Raw genomic sequence first — 13,171 nt, 5'->3', positions numbered from 1 at the left:
AGTTATTTGTGTAATAAATAAAAACTGAATTTAGAAGCTCTATAGATTGTAAAAATATGAAAATACACAGAGGAAAAGCCTTCATTTTCAAAAGCATTTCTTCATGATGGAAACATTGCTTTAAAGATTCCTACCCCTTCTTCCACACCTGACAGCAGATTTAATACTTGTTCTGCATATTACTAGGATGGCACTTACTAATATGTTAGCAAGAATGGGATTTTATTTGGGGTAGGTTATTACTTTCATTAGATACGTAAATGTACACACTGACGTACTAAATGGAATTCAACTATGTCTGCCTAGTGTGCCTATAGAAACTACAAAAAATAATATTTATGTTTTGCCCATTAACTCCCATTTATTTTACCACATCCACAAAAATATATTTTCATTAAAATTAACATTACATTTTTCATTAATTCCATGTTCCAGAAGAGCAGAATTGGACATTTTACTTAACTTTTGCAGAGGAGGACTGGGTTGGGAGGTTAAGGAATATCTGTCCTGTGGATCAGTACCATTGGAATTATTTAGGATGATCCTGAGTAAAAATATTCCCCCACTTCATTCCATGACAGCTGCTGGGCACTCTTGGTTCGCACCTCCAATCACAGTGTCTGGCATGGGAATGTCTATAAGGAACAGACACCTCTCCTGCATACCAGTTCAAGTAATACCATAGCATACTTTGTTATCCCACAGAAATCTGGCACTACCATGATTGTTAGTTGTGTTTTCCAAATGTTTCCAGGTTTTCTCTGGATCATGGCAACTTATTTCCAAAATCACTCTTTTTCAAAGGCTGCCCTTCTTCAGTAGTTACTTTAAGTCTTGAACTTGAACTGTGAAAGAGTACCCTATTAGACTTTTTCAATACATTTACAGGCAAACAGTATATCGTTATTCAAAAGTACCCACGGATAAAGGTGATATACTTGAATGAAATCATACCCATCAACTACCCATTGATATAACACATAATATATAGACTCTATTGAGTGCAAGCTGCCTCCACCCTAGGGCAACCCAAAACTATTACATTTATATCATTATACCAAGTTGGTATGGTTTCTTCTAAAATAGAGTTCTTGAATACTTTTTTGGCATCAGTCAGCTCTAGGGCAAATTTGCTGGGCTGGTCAGTCCAAGAAAAATTAGCAGTTATTTTAAAAATGTTATAATATTTTTCATACAGTGAAATGATTAAGATCAAATCATTTTGTGTTTTTTTTTAAATCCCTTGCTACAGTCATAAGTGTCTTCAACCTTCATTCGGAGAGCATGATGACACCACACACATCAAAATCAGAACACTGGACCCCTGATATCCACTTTTGCATTTTTGCTTTTGCATTTCTGGAACACATGATTCTAATTTCATGGGCTTGAAGCAGTGATAAATATTTGGAGTGTATTGATTTTTTTCAGCATGACAAATCTGCATTTTCGTAAATTCAAATTAGGAGAATGAATGCATGTCATTTGTTCACGTTCACGATTTTTCTGTTGGCACTGTTTGAATAAAGATCTAATGTTGCTTAAACAAATATAATGAAAAAGGAAACTATTTCCATGAAGTTAACATACTTGAGATTAATACAGGAAATATTCCTGTTTCACAATCTTGTGTAATATAAAGTGAGAAAGGCATTTATTGCTTCAAAACAGCCTTTCTCAGCCTTTTAAACCCCGAGCAAACCTTGAAATAATTTTCATGGGACCCCCTACTAAAACAATTTTTAGGGGTCAGTATAAAAAACGTTCCCTAAATTGTTGGCCAATGAAAAGAATGACCACTTTCTTACTGTTGTAGATAGAATAACATCTTTATAAACACCTCAGAACATAGAGTCATGCAGCTGGTTCTACCAAGTGGTGTTGGCTGCAAGGATGAGTATTAAAGCAATGCCAGAGTATACGGAAATGAGCAGAGCACACGCACTTAAAAAATAAATGACAGAAGAATAATTGGAAAGACAAGAGGTCCAGGCTTGTGGCCAACAAAGGCATGGACTGACGGGCTAGGAGTTACACATCCATACTGCTACACTCCTTCATTGTAGCTCTTTTTCCTCTTGTCTCTGTGTTGCAGCAAATACCATCTCAACCTATGTCTTCTTCTCCTCCTTGGCTTTGTGCTGAAGTAGTCCCATTTTCGTTATTTTTCTCTTAAAGTGTGCTACATTCTCCTCATGCTTTGTGCTGAAGTCTCTGTTCTGTTATCACCATGGTTTTACCCCTTCAATATTGCTCCTTTTCCCCCTTGCCCTGTGAAATAAGTTGTGTATTGGTCATAGATTTTCCATGACTCCACTATGGCTCCTTCTTCCACATGACCCTGTACTGCAGATTGTGGGATGTCACATTCACTGTTCCACTCCTCCCTTATGGCTTTGAACAGAAGGCTGTTTGCTGTCACTCTCACCATCCTAATTAGCATTGTCACCTTTCCAGCAAATAAAAACAGACAAAAAAACACCAGCCACATCCCGCATGGTTTATTGTAAGGGATGTTGCTTCTCTGGATTTTCTGACTGCTTACAAAGAGAAAGCCAAGGTTGTATGGCTAGTATGCTTCAATATTAGTATGCTTTAGTTTCAATTTTGACAATAATAAATAAAATAAATTAGTGATCTTCAGAAATTAGGGGTAAATATCTGTTCCTTGTGAAAAAAAAAAACATCATGCACATCATTAGATAAGTAAAAACATCTCATACATTGGTAAATTGATCCTAGTAACTTTTTGTTAAATTGTAAAACAAAACTAGTACCAATCTAGTCTAGTACCAACAAAAATGTAAATGCCTGTAGGTCTTCAATATTTTTATGAACATGTAAAGCGATATCATGTGTGTATAACATTGGTGTATCATAAACCAGCATCTTGCAAGAAGGAGACACTGTAGGCACTCACAGAAACACTCTGACTACTCAATTGGGCAACCTAAGACCCAAAGCCATAAGTCCTAAGAGTGTTAACTTGAATTGTTTGTATTATATGTGATACTGTTGTGTTAGATTTAACATCAGTTTTCCTATTTCATTGGTGTTTTTTTTTTATTAAAAATGTGTAGTACCCGGCAATGGTACATGGCAGTAACTGATTTTTTCAGGCGTTTGCATGTGACTGCAAAAGCCTGAAAAAGAGGGGTTGATTGTTTTATGTCAATTTTTTATCCATTTGTTCCAAATGGTTTTGCAAGAAAATTTAATAAAGTTTTAAAAATGTGGGTTATTGGACATAAGTGTGGATGAGAAGAATTGTGAGACTCATGTCCTGCAGCTTTCTATATTTCTGGAAGCCACAGGCTGGTGGTACATTTGCTGTACCTAACAGGAAACAAATTGAATAGATCATTCAGGTCCACACAATAAATATCTTTGCCCCACAAACTATATCTTTGATACATCAAGTAAAGAAAAAACAGAATGTAAATGTATGAGGATCCCTGGATTAAAAACTGTAATACACAAACTGGTTTGGTATAATGAATAAATCTATAAGTTGAAGTGGTGTTTAGGATTTACTTTGAAATTATGGCACAAGGTAAATGACCTATTTCCAAAATACTGTCCACACATTTGCTAACATACTGCTGTGTATTTATCATCCAGTAAAGTCCAATTACCATGTGGCAGCAGTGTATAATTTTTTTTCCACTGGTTCAGTAATAATGTCTAGAATCATTCTTAATTAGCACACTTACACATCTTATTCTATCTTCTGGGTCCACATTCCTTCTATAAATCTTCTTCTGGCTGCTTAAATGACCCTCTCCAATGGCCTTGTTTCGTCTTCTTCCACCCTATAGGAAATACTTATCCTTACATGATAATTGCAGAATTCCAAAATTCATCTTTAGTATCTTCAGGCTGGCCATAGCACTGATTTGGTGATACTCTGCACTTCTTTATATACTAGTTGTTTCTCAGCGAAATTATTGCGGGTGTTGTAACACTAGTCCCACACCGCTGACAAATTTAGACTGAATATCACATGTATAGTGGAATTTCAATTCAACTGAACTGGTGGACGTGGGATGTGCTTTTTGACAATTGACTCATACTCATTTAGGAAATTGCTTGAATCTACCGGAATAGGATAAAATAAAGAGAAAAAATAGATGTCCAGCCCAGAATACATTTCATCCCCGATCATAAAGGGTATTAATAAACAATTATTCTAGTCAGTTCACATCTTCAGATAGAATACCGGTAAGGGTTCATGAACCATAGACGCTAGATGGAATCGGTTTGACTACTGTTGAAGCAGTCAAAAAATACAACTGAGTTTGGAAAAGTCAAAATGTATAATTTAGAAAAAGGTTTAAAATGAATACGGCACAATAATCTATTGGGTCAAGAGTTAAATTATCTGGAACTGTAAGGCATGTCAGATAAGGTGATACTATCTTCTTATACAACCTTCTAAGTCCTTACCATCATGCTGCCTATGGCTGGAAAAAATTGGCCCCCAGGTCCAGGCGGATGATGTTGGCTATACTTATGGTGGTGCTGCTGGGGGGATCAGAGAGATGCCTGCTGACAAGATAAGGCAAAAGTGTGTCCTGGGGTGGCTGCTCAGTGTCCTTTTTATATTAATGGAGTTTGCTCCTTTTTAGAAAGCTTAATATATCCCACATTTTCTAGGATAGCAAGGGTTCAAAAGTGTGGCTACCCAATTGTAATTTTTCTGCTCTTACCCTTCATCCTCTTTACAAATCATTATGTCCAGGTACAGTGCAGTGCAACCACAAAATGTCAGCAACCCCATGGCTGATTTAGATGTGGCAGGGGGAGCCTGTAGCTTCAAGCTCTCTCCCTAGCTAGAGGTAGCAGAAAATATCACCTTGACTAGTCATGCACCAGCTTTTATAGAGGATTGCATGGATATCACCTCTCTTTAGAAAGCACAGATGGGATTGCCAATGAGATAGCCTGTCATTGGATGAATCTGAGGAACTTCTCCTGTGCAGGGTATATTTGGAATCAAAACCTGAGCTTGGGGGGGGGGGGGGGGGGGGGGGGGGGCGGGGGGGGGGGGGGGGGGGGGGGGTGCATGCGCGCAGCGTAGCTGGATGGACGCGTCTTGATACAGCCCTGCACAGCTATGAGCATTAAGCTACAAATGAGGTGTGTCTTCCTTTTTTTTTCCATTGCTATACTTTAGACTTACGTCTGTACGTGTGCCGGATGTGTTCTTCATGGGTCCCACGGCTAAAGCAAAGCAGAATCCGTCACTGGCGGGCTCGTCACGCGGTGCGGCCTCTGCCTCCAAGATGGTGCTGACTCCTCTTCCATATGTGTCCTCAACTTCCTCCCCGCTGCCAGGTATCCCAGAGTCCATGGTTGATCTACAAGGGTTTAATAAGGCCCTATTTGAAGAGCTCGCCCCGGAGATACCGGTCCACTGTTCTCTAGGTCCTAAAAAACAGGATGGCCCACCTAGAGATATCATAGCAAACTTTAATTTCTTTTGCACAAAAGACTTACTCTTGACACAGGCCCGTAAGGCTTCACGGCTGCTCTTCCAAGGTGTGGAATACAGTTTGTATGCTGATTTGGCCCCATCCACTTTGGCTAAACAACGAGCTCTGCACCCATACCTTTCATTGCTGTCGGCTCATGGGATCAAGTATAGATGGGGTTACCCTTTCAAGCTTCTGTTCCAACTACAAGGCCGCTTACACCAAGTTTCATCCACTGGGGAGGCCCGATCTTGCCTTGAAGCTCAAGGCTTAATGAACCCAACCTCATCAGCTTCACCTTGAAGCCAAATACCATCCCCTGCCCGATGTGTGGCTTCTACAGCTCCTATGGGTCCCTCTCAACGCAGTCCTAAGCATCGTTCTCAAATCCTGGTGCGTTTGGGCTCTCAAGTTTTTTCCACAAATTCTCCTGGATGACTTTGGTGGTTTGTTTTGTTGGCTCTCTCCCGGAGACACGCAAATTATTCACATTTTTCATTCTGCCCATTTGCCTGATACATGACCCCGTTGGAACGCATGGCCCCCGCAGGGCTTGACAGTGAATGTAGGTGTTTTTGGTTTGGCATGGGCCATTAGTGGCCACTGTTCTGTCCCTGTTCCTTCCTTTTTTTACGGAGGTCCCAGGTTCCTTTTTGCACTTGTTTTCTTTAAGTCTTGTTTTTGTTTGTTTTTGTATGTGTATGTTTTTAGTTTTTGTGATCAGATGTCTGGTTTTGGGGAAAACCTTTGAGGTTCTGGCTACCTGTGAGCTTCCTTTCTCTTTCCTGGCCCATTATGACCCTTCGTATATTGTCTGTGAACTCCCCAGTAAAGACAAATAAGGTGTTCAATTGTTTTCATTCCTGGGTATTGATGTAGCTTGTGTCAAAGAAACACATTTTTGTTTCCTCTTGCCCCCGATTTATGCATTTACAATACCACAGGTTTTCCAAGCTTCAGCTCTCACAAAACATAAAGGTGTTCTAACTGCTTTCCACAGAAAAATGCTGTTTGTTTGTACACATCAGGTTTCTGATCCTGTAGGTCGATATTTAATTTTATGTGGCACTCTTCAAAATTCAGAGATTACTCTTTTAGCGTATTATGCACCTAATTCTCCTCTGGGCTTTTTTTTCAAGAAGGATGAGACTCTAAATCCTCCAGCAACCCTTCCCTGGATAGGAAGATCATTTCTGAACACTTCAAGGATATGGGTCTAATAGACGTGTGTTGGGAATTACACTCGCTGACACGAGACTATACATTTTATTCAGCCCCTCACGACTCATTTTCTAGGATCAACAAGATCTGGGTGCCTCACTCTTTATGGGAAGTCCTGAAAGCTCACCTACCCATGGTGTCATGGTCAGACCACGACCCAGTGGTTATCACTAGTGTTGGTCGAACAGCTGAGTGTTTGATTCGTCAGCTATTCTGGCTACTGAATGCAGTGTTCTTGGATAGAGAATCTCCCTGACCACAAAGTTCCCATGGTCACCGGGCTGTACTTATCAGCCCGGTGACGGTGGGAACTAAACTGCAGATGAACTCTCAATGAAGAAACTCCATTGGGAGTTCATCTGCAGTCACAGCTGATTGAAAGCACTCACGTGCCTCCTATCAGCTGTGACCCCAAGTTCCCACGCTCCCGTACTGTACATATCAATGATGTGTAGTAACGGCCTGGTGACCGTGGGAACTGAACTAAGATGAACTCTCAATGGAGAAACTTTGGGGAATCCTCCAGGGCTGCAAAGGAATCCTCCTGTTTGGGCTCCTTGAGCACTAGAGGTTAATTACCCTCTTGTGCCCCGGGATCGCAATGGAACTGCAGATAAACTCTCAATGGAGTTTCTCCATTCAGGGTTCATCTGCAGTCACAGCTGATTGAAAGCACTCCGTGCTTTCTGTCAGCTGTGGCTACAAGTTCCCACTCTTCCAGGACTGTTCTTATGAATAAGTACAGCCCTGTGACCCTGAGAACTGAACTCCATTGAGAGTTTATCTGGAGTTCGCCTTTTTTTTTTTTTTAAAATATATTTTTAAACACAAATTCGCAAAGTCGAATTCCATGTTTTACGGGTCGGGTCTGCCCAAATTCGAACCACCATTTTCGAACACCAACACTAGTTATCACCTGTAGGTCTTTGGTCGTTCAGCCACAGGTCCGTGTGTGGTCACTTAATGACTCCCTTTTATCACACCCTGATGTGGTCCACAAATTAGTTGCCCTCTCCAATGTTTAAATTTGAATGTTGGCTCCGTATCTTCTCCAGTGACGCTATGGGAGGCATACAAGTCAGTGTTACGGGGCCATATTATTCAATTGGCCTCTGCTAGGAAACCGGAACGTACCCAAACCCAGATTTGTTGGAAAGCTGAATATTCAAGGGCAGTTCAACTGCATAAACCGAACCCTACTCCAGGTACTAGGGTCGCCATAAGCAAAGCCCTTACCGAATTAAATTTATGCCTATCTCATACCGTAGAAAGTCAGTTACAGTGGACCAAGCAGAAATAGTAACAATGTGCTAACAAATCTGATATGTTATTGGTCAAGCAGTTACGCAACTTGACGAAAATTTCCGAAATTTACTCCCACTTTTGTGCACCACTTCCAGCTCGAACCAGACTAGCAACCTACTGGATATTGTCAATGAATTCCACTCACGGCTAGCAGATCTATATTCTGCTCCCCGGGAGATGTGCATTACCCAGGCCACCCAGTTTTTTGCTAATGTTCGGTTACCCGCTTTTCAGTCCCCAGACTTTGAGATGCTTTAAAAAGACATCTTGATTTCTGAGATTACAGCTGCTGTAAAAACTTTGAAATTAGGGAAAAGGCCTGGCCCTGATGGTTTTTCTCCTTTATTTTATAAGAAATGATCCTGTGTAATCATGCCACAACTGCATACATTTTCAAATTGTTTGAAACAGGGTAACAGCTTATCATCTGAATCTCTGAAGGATTTTACTGCCATGATTCCGAAGCCATCGACAATCGCCGATTTCATTGTTGAATGTAGATGTCAAGATCTTGGCTTCATGGGCATTAGGTTGGCTTTGTCCCTCAACAACAAGCTGGTGATAATGTCAGAATAGTAGTACAACTTTTACGCCTAGCTCACTCTAAATCGATTGAATGCATGCTTCTTTCGTTGGACGTGCGGAAGGCCTTTGATTCATTGTCATGGCAATATATGTTTTATGCACTTAGGAAGTGGGGGATATCGGCTCTGTATGCTTCCCCTTCAGCCACGGTCAAAAATATGGGTTTTGCATCAGCACCATTACCAGTTTTGTGAGGCACTCATCAGGGCTGCCCTCTCTTGCCTATTCTTTTTATATTGGCTCTTGACCCGCTAGCGGCTGCTATTCGTGCCAACCCAAATATATCTGGCCTCAAAATCAGTGATACCAAAAATAAGATCATGCTTTTTGCTGATGACAAATTATTGTCCCTGACGGCACCCACTATTTTCCTGCTGAATTTGGTTTCCTTGTCTGATTTTGCAAACATTTCTGGCTTGGTAGTTAATAACAAGTCAAAAGCATTAAATATTACATTGCCACAGACAGTCGTGGAAGCCTTATGACCATACTTTGCCTTCCAATGGCTAGATGTACTCCTTTATTTGGGGGTTAAAATTACGTCCCACCTGTCATCACTATACCAGGCTAATTACCCACCATTGTTTAAGCTTTCTAGCCTGCGTTCCAAATGGCTATGTCACCCTTTATCATGGATGGGTAAGATTAAAATGACGTATCTTCCGAAATTGCTTTATTTATTTCGCACACTGCCCATTCCTGTTCCCTTGAAAGACCTTAAGGCTAAACAACATAAAGTACTTAGTTTTATATGGCCCCCAATAGACCTTGTGTCTCTGAGAAAGTGCTTTATTGTCCTAAATTATCTGGTGGTTTATCACTGCTCAATTTCCATAAATATCTACTGGCAGCCCAATTAGCTCCTTTGGTGGCACTTCACCGTACTTGAGATCAACCAATTTGGGTGCAAATGTATGCGAGTTACCAACGGTGTCGATGCATACCCTGTTATGGATGCCTTCATCGATTAGTGGATGACCCTACTTTGTCTTATGCCCTAGGTTTATGGGATTGACTCAAATTTTCTGCCAAACTAAATGTCTGCTCATGCGCCCCTAATTGGGATTCTCAAATGCCCTTCATTAGAACCTGCATATGATAATCCTTTTACATTTTGCTAGGGGGCAGCTAGACCTGTTTGTTATGTTTCCGAATTATACTCCTTTCGTGGGGTGAAATGTTACACCTATCTACAGGAGCACTGGTCCCTTGCCCTCCAGCGAGATGTACCAATATTTACAGATTAAGCATTATCTCAGCGATCTTCTCAAACATACACCAGTCTCCCCCCCCCCCCCCCAAGATTGACGCCATTTGAATCGTGTTGTTTCATGAGTGCCGGATCCTCGGGTCTGGTGTCCCTTCTGTATGCAATTCAGGCTCACTCCTGCACCCTGCAATACTTATGTAGTTGGGAAGTGGACTTAAATTCGTCTATCACCAACGAGGACTGGGAGGATATATGGCAAGCTATTGCGAAATGTTCTCGTAATGTAATTGCTCTGAAAAATGCATATAACATGTAATTTAGGTGGTACTTGACTCCAGACAGGATCGCTAAGTTTGCCTCTGGGAGCAGTCCTCGTTGTTTCCGGGGCTGCAATGCAGTAGACACCTTTCGCCATATTTGGTGGGACTGTCCTACCGTTAGGAGGCTCTGGATTAGAGTTCACAACCACATCAGGTCTGTTTTAAATGTGTCTATTCGTGGAGATTCCTGGGAAGCGTTACTTCACAAACCTAATCCAACCTTGTCTAAACTATTTTTAGTACCCTACTATTTTTTATTTTTCTGGCTACTAGGCAAGTTATAGCCTAAAATATTTTAGGAAAAGGCCAGATGCTTTTCAAGAACCACAGAATATATCTGGGCATTAAAGTTAAAATGGAATGACACCAGAAACTGTCCAAAGAATATTTAATTACCTCAAAAGGAACCAGGAAGAATTTTTTTTCCTGTTGGAATAAATTGAACCATGCTTTAAATTAGTTTTTGTGCCTTCCTCTGCATCATCGGTGGATTTAGGTTTCTATTTGGATTATGCAGGTTTCTAGTATGTTTATTTTAATTTTTTTTCAAACTATGTATCCAGGAAACTATTAAACTTTACATTTTCTTTAAACAGTAACATGAGTACTGTCCTCTTAGCATGTGTCAGTGAGGTGGTGTTAGACAGCTTTAGTAAAATTCCTGGGCAGATATAAATGCTTTTGTCTGTGTGCACTCCAAGAGGGCTTACCCAATAATGTCATGGGCAGGTCACACTTGATGACTTTATCACAAGGTGATGAGGCAACATTAACTGAAAATAGTAAGCACACTGCATAACAGTTCAAGCTGATACACTTAGAAGCACATTCATAAAGCATGGCTGTTTTTTTTCTATTCCAGCAATTTGCCTTGTCTCATTTAGTGTACCCTGTTTTGATTTGACCCTTTTTGTGTGCTCCCTCAATAAAAATATTGAAAGTCACAGTCTACAAAACCAAAAAGGCATGTAGATTTTTAGGTAATAGCCTTGCTGTTTCCACCAACAAGGATGTTCCTACAACACAGGAAAGAGGGATCTATATCCTTTTTTTATTTGGCCTTCTTCATAGAAATAAAAAAAAATCTCAACTTTCTTTAGAGGAATTCAAACTTTTCATAATACTAATAAAAGTATAACCAATTACCGGCAGTTCTTCACACTTAGAATTATAGGAAAGTATATTATATGTGATACTGTTATGCTGCTTTTACTTAAAAATATATGTTGTGCTTTACAAGCATTTTTGCAGATACATTTCTGACATTTATTCTTTAAATGCTCCAAGATGGAGCTCTTATAGATTAGTGTCTGCACCACACTTCAGTCCGTAGCATGGGGCAGTGTGGCTTCCACATATATTTGCATCAAATGCAACCTCTGCAAACATTGTTCACGTTTTTGGCAACTTTTGTATTGTTTTATTGAACTTCCCTGTCTTAGTTTTCTTTATGAAGTTAGTGAAGAATTGATTTAAGGTGTTTGTCATTTGTTTTTCTCACAATACTTAGGGCACTAACACACGGAGGGTCTTCTGCTGCTATTTGCTGGTCTTTTGGTATGCTCCTCCACATAGGAGAAGTTGGCTACCTCCATTTGTTCAGTGACATATGTCCCTAAATGGGAACTGTTAGAATAACATTATGGATCACACTTCACAAGTGGCTTCCATATACATTTGTAAATGTACACAACTAAAACTTCTGTTTTTTTGCAAACTGTTACAACAGTAAAAAATAGTAAATGCCCTAAAAAATTTGTATTGTATCCCACGTCAGTACGGAAAAAAACTGTAAATTATGATTACTCATCACATGGCCATGGAATGCATGTTTCATTTCAAAATATTATGCTGTATTTATATAAATTGGCTATAAAAGTGTCATATCTGAACAGACCAAATGCAATAGCAAATTCACCTGCAGATGGTGAATTTGGAGATCCTGGCTTTAGTCAATTAGAAACATGAGGCACTAAGAATCTGAGGTTAATTCCTTTTTCATCACTGAAGTATCCTTTTCATAGATTGAAGATTCACCACACATGCTAACATTTTGATACACATTGCCAAAACATCTGTGTAATACAGAATAGAGGCAACTTTAAAATCTGGCTGAACCAACAGCCACCTTCCCTAAATTTCAAAAAGCTAACAAAAAAAAGTTTCACTTTCACAACAAAAATCCGAGTGGCTTGTAATTATTTTCTTTACCTCAATGCTCATATGGGTCCAGATAAAATGCAACGGTTTCTCTGGAACTTCATACAAAGCTTTCAGCTAGTCCCAGCACTGACCACTTCCTCAATTATTGCAGCCAGCTGATGATTGTAATGGTCTCCACCATCAGCACCTGGCTTCTATTTGACATAGCACGCACTCCCTGCGTATATAGAGGCCGTCACATGTGTCTTGCTGAGACTCCTAGGTATAACACAGCAGTGTACTGTATTTACAAGGCCAATTTTCAGTTCATGTTTTCAATGAAAAACCTCAGAGGTAACCTGAATCTTTTCCTTTTCAACATTATGTATACAGTAATTTGCATAATTTTTCTCAATAGTTTTGTAACATCATTACCAGAAATTAAACTGGATTTTTTGTGTGTATTTTAATTGTTTTTTCTATTTGACGTAAAGTAAATTTGGTGACTTTACCAGCTTCACATATCTTGGAACCTGCACTTATTTGCCTTGACACTATGTGTGTCAGGTTGGATGAGAGCTTTTGACCAAGAACATTTTTCTAGTCTATCCAGCTTCTACGTTGGATGGAAGTTTAGCATTTACTAGGGTTTTATTTCTAATTCTCTCCAGGGTTATTTTGGTTGTGTTTAAAGAAGAACACTTGTATAAAAAATACTTTTTTTGGAATGTTCAATTTCACAGCAGTATCCCCACATTAATCAATTTTCCCCATTGGATTTCACAAGTTTACTTGGCTGAATAATAAGCAGTCTGATTCAACCTACTTTTTAGGTGGAGTGAAGGAAGGGGAGTTGAAAGAAGAGTCTCGAGAAATGGTATACATGCAAGTAATAGATATGCAGGTAGAGGTTG

This window comes from Pyxicephalus adspersus, chromosome 6, assembly GCF_032062135.1.
Source record: "Pyxicephalus adspersus chromosome 6, UCB_Pads_2.0, whole genome shotgun sequence".
Lineage (NCBI taxonomy): Eukaryota > Metazoa > Chordata > Amphibia > Anura > Pyxicephalidae > Pyxicephalus > Pyxicephalus adspersus.
Note: the sequence above shows the minus strand (reverse complement) of the source record.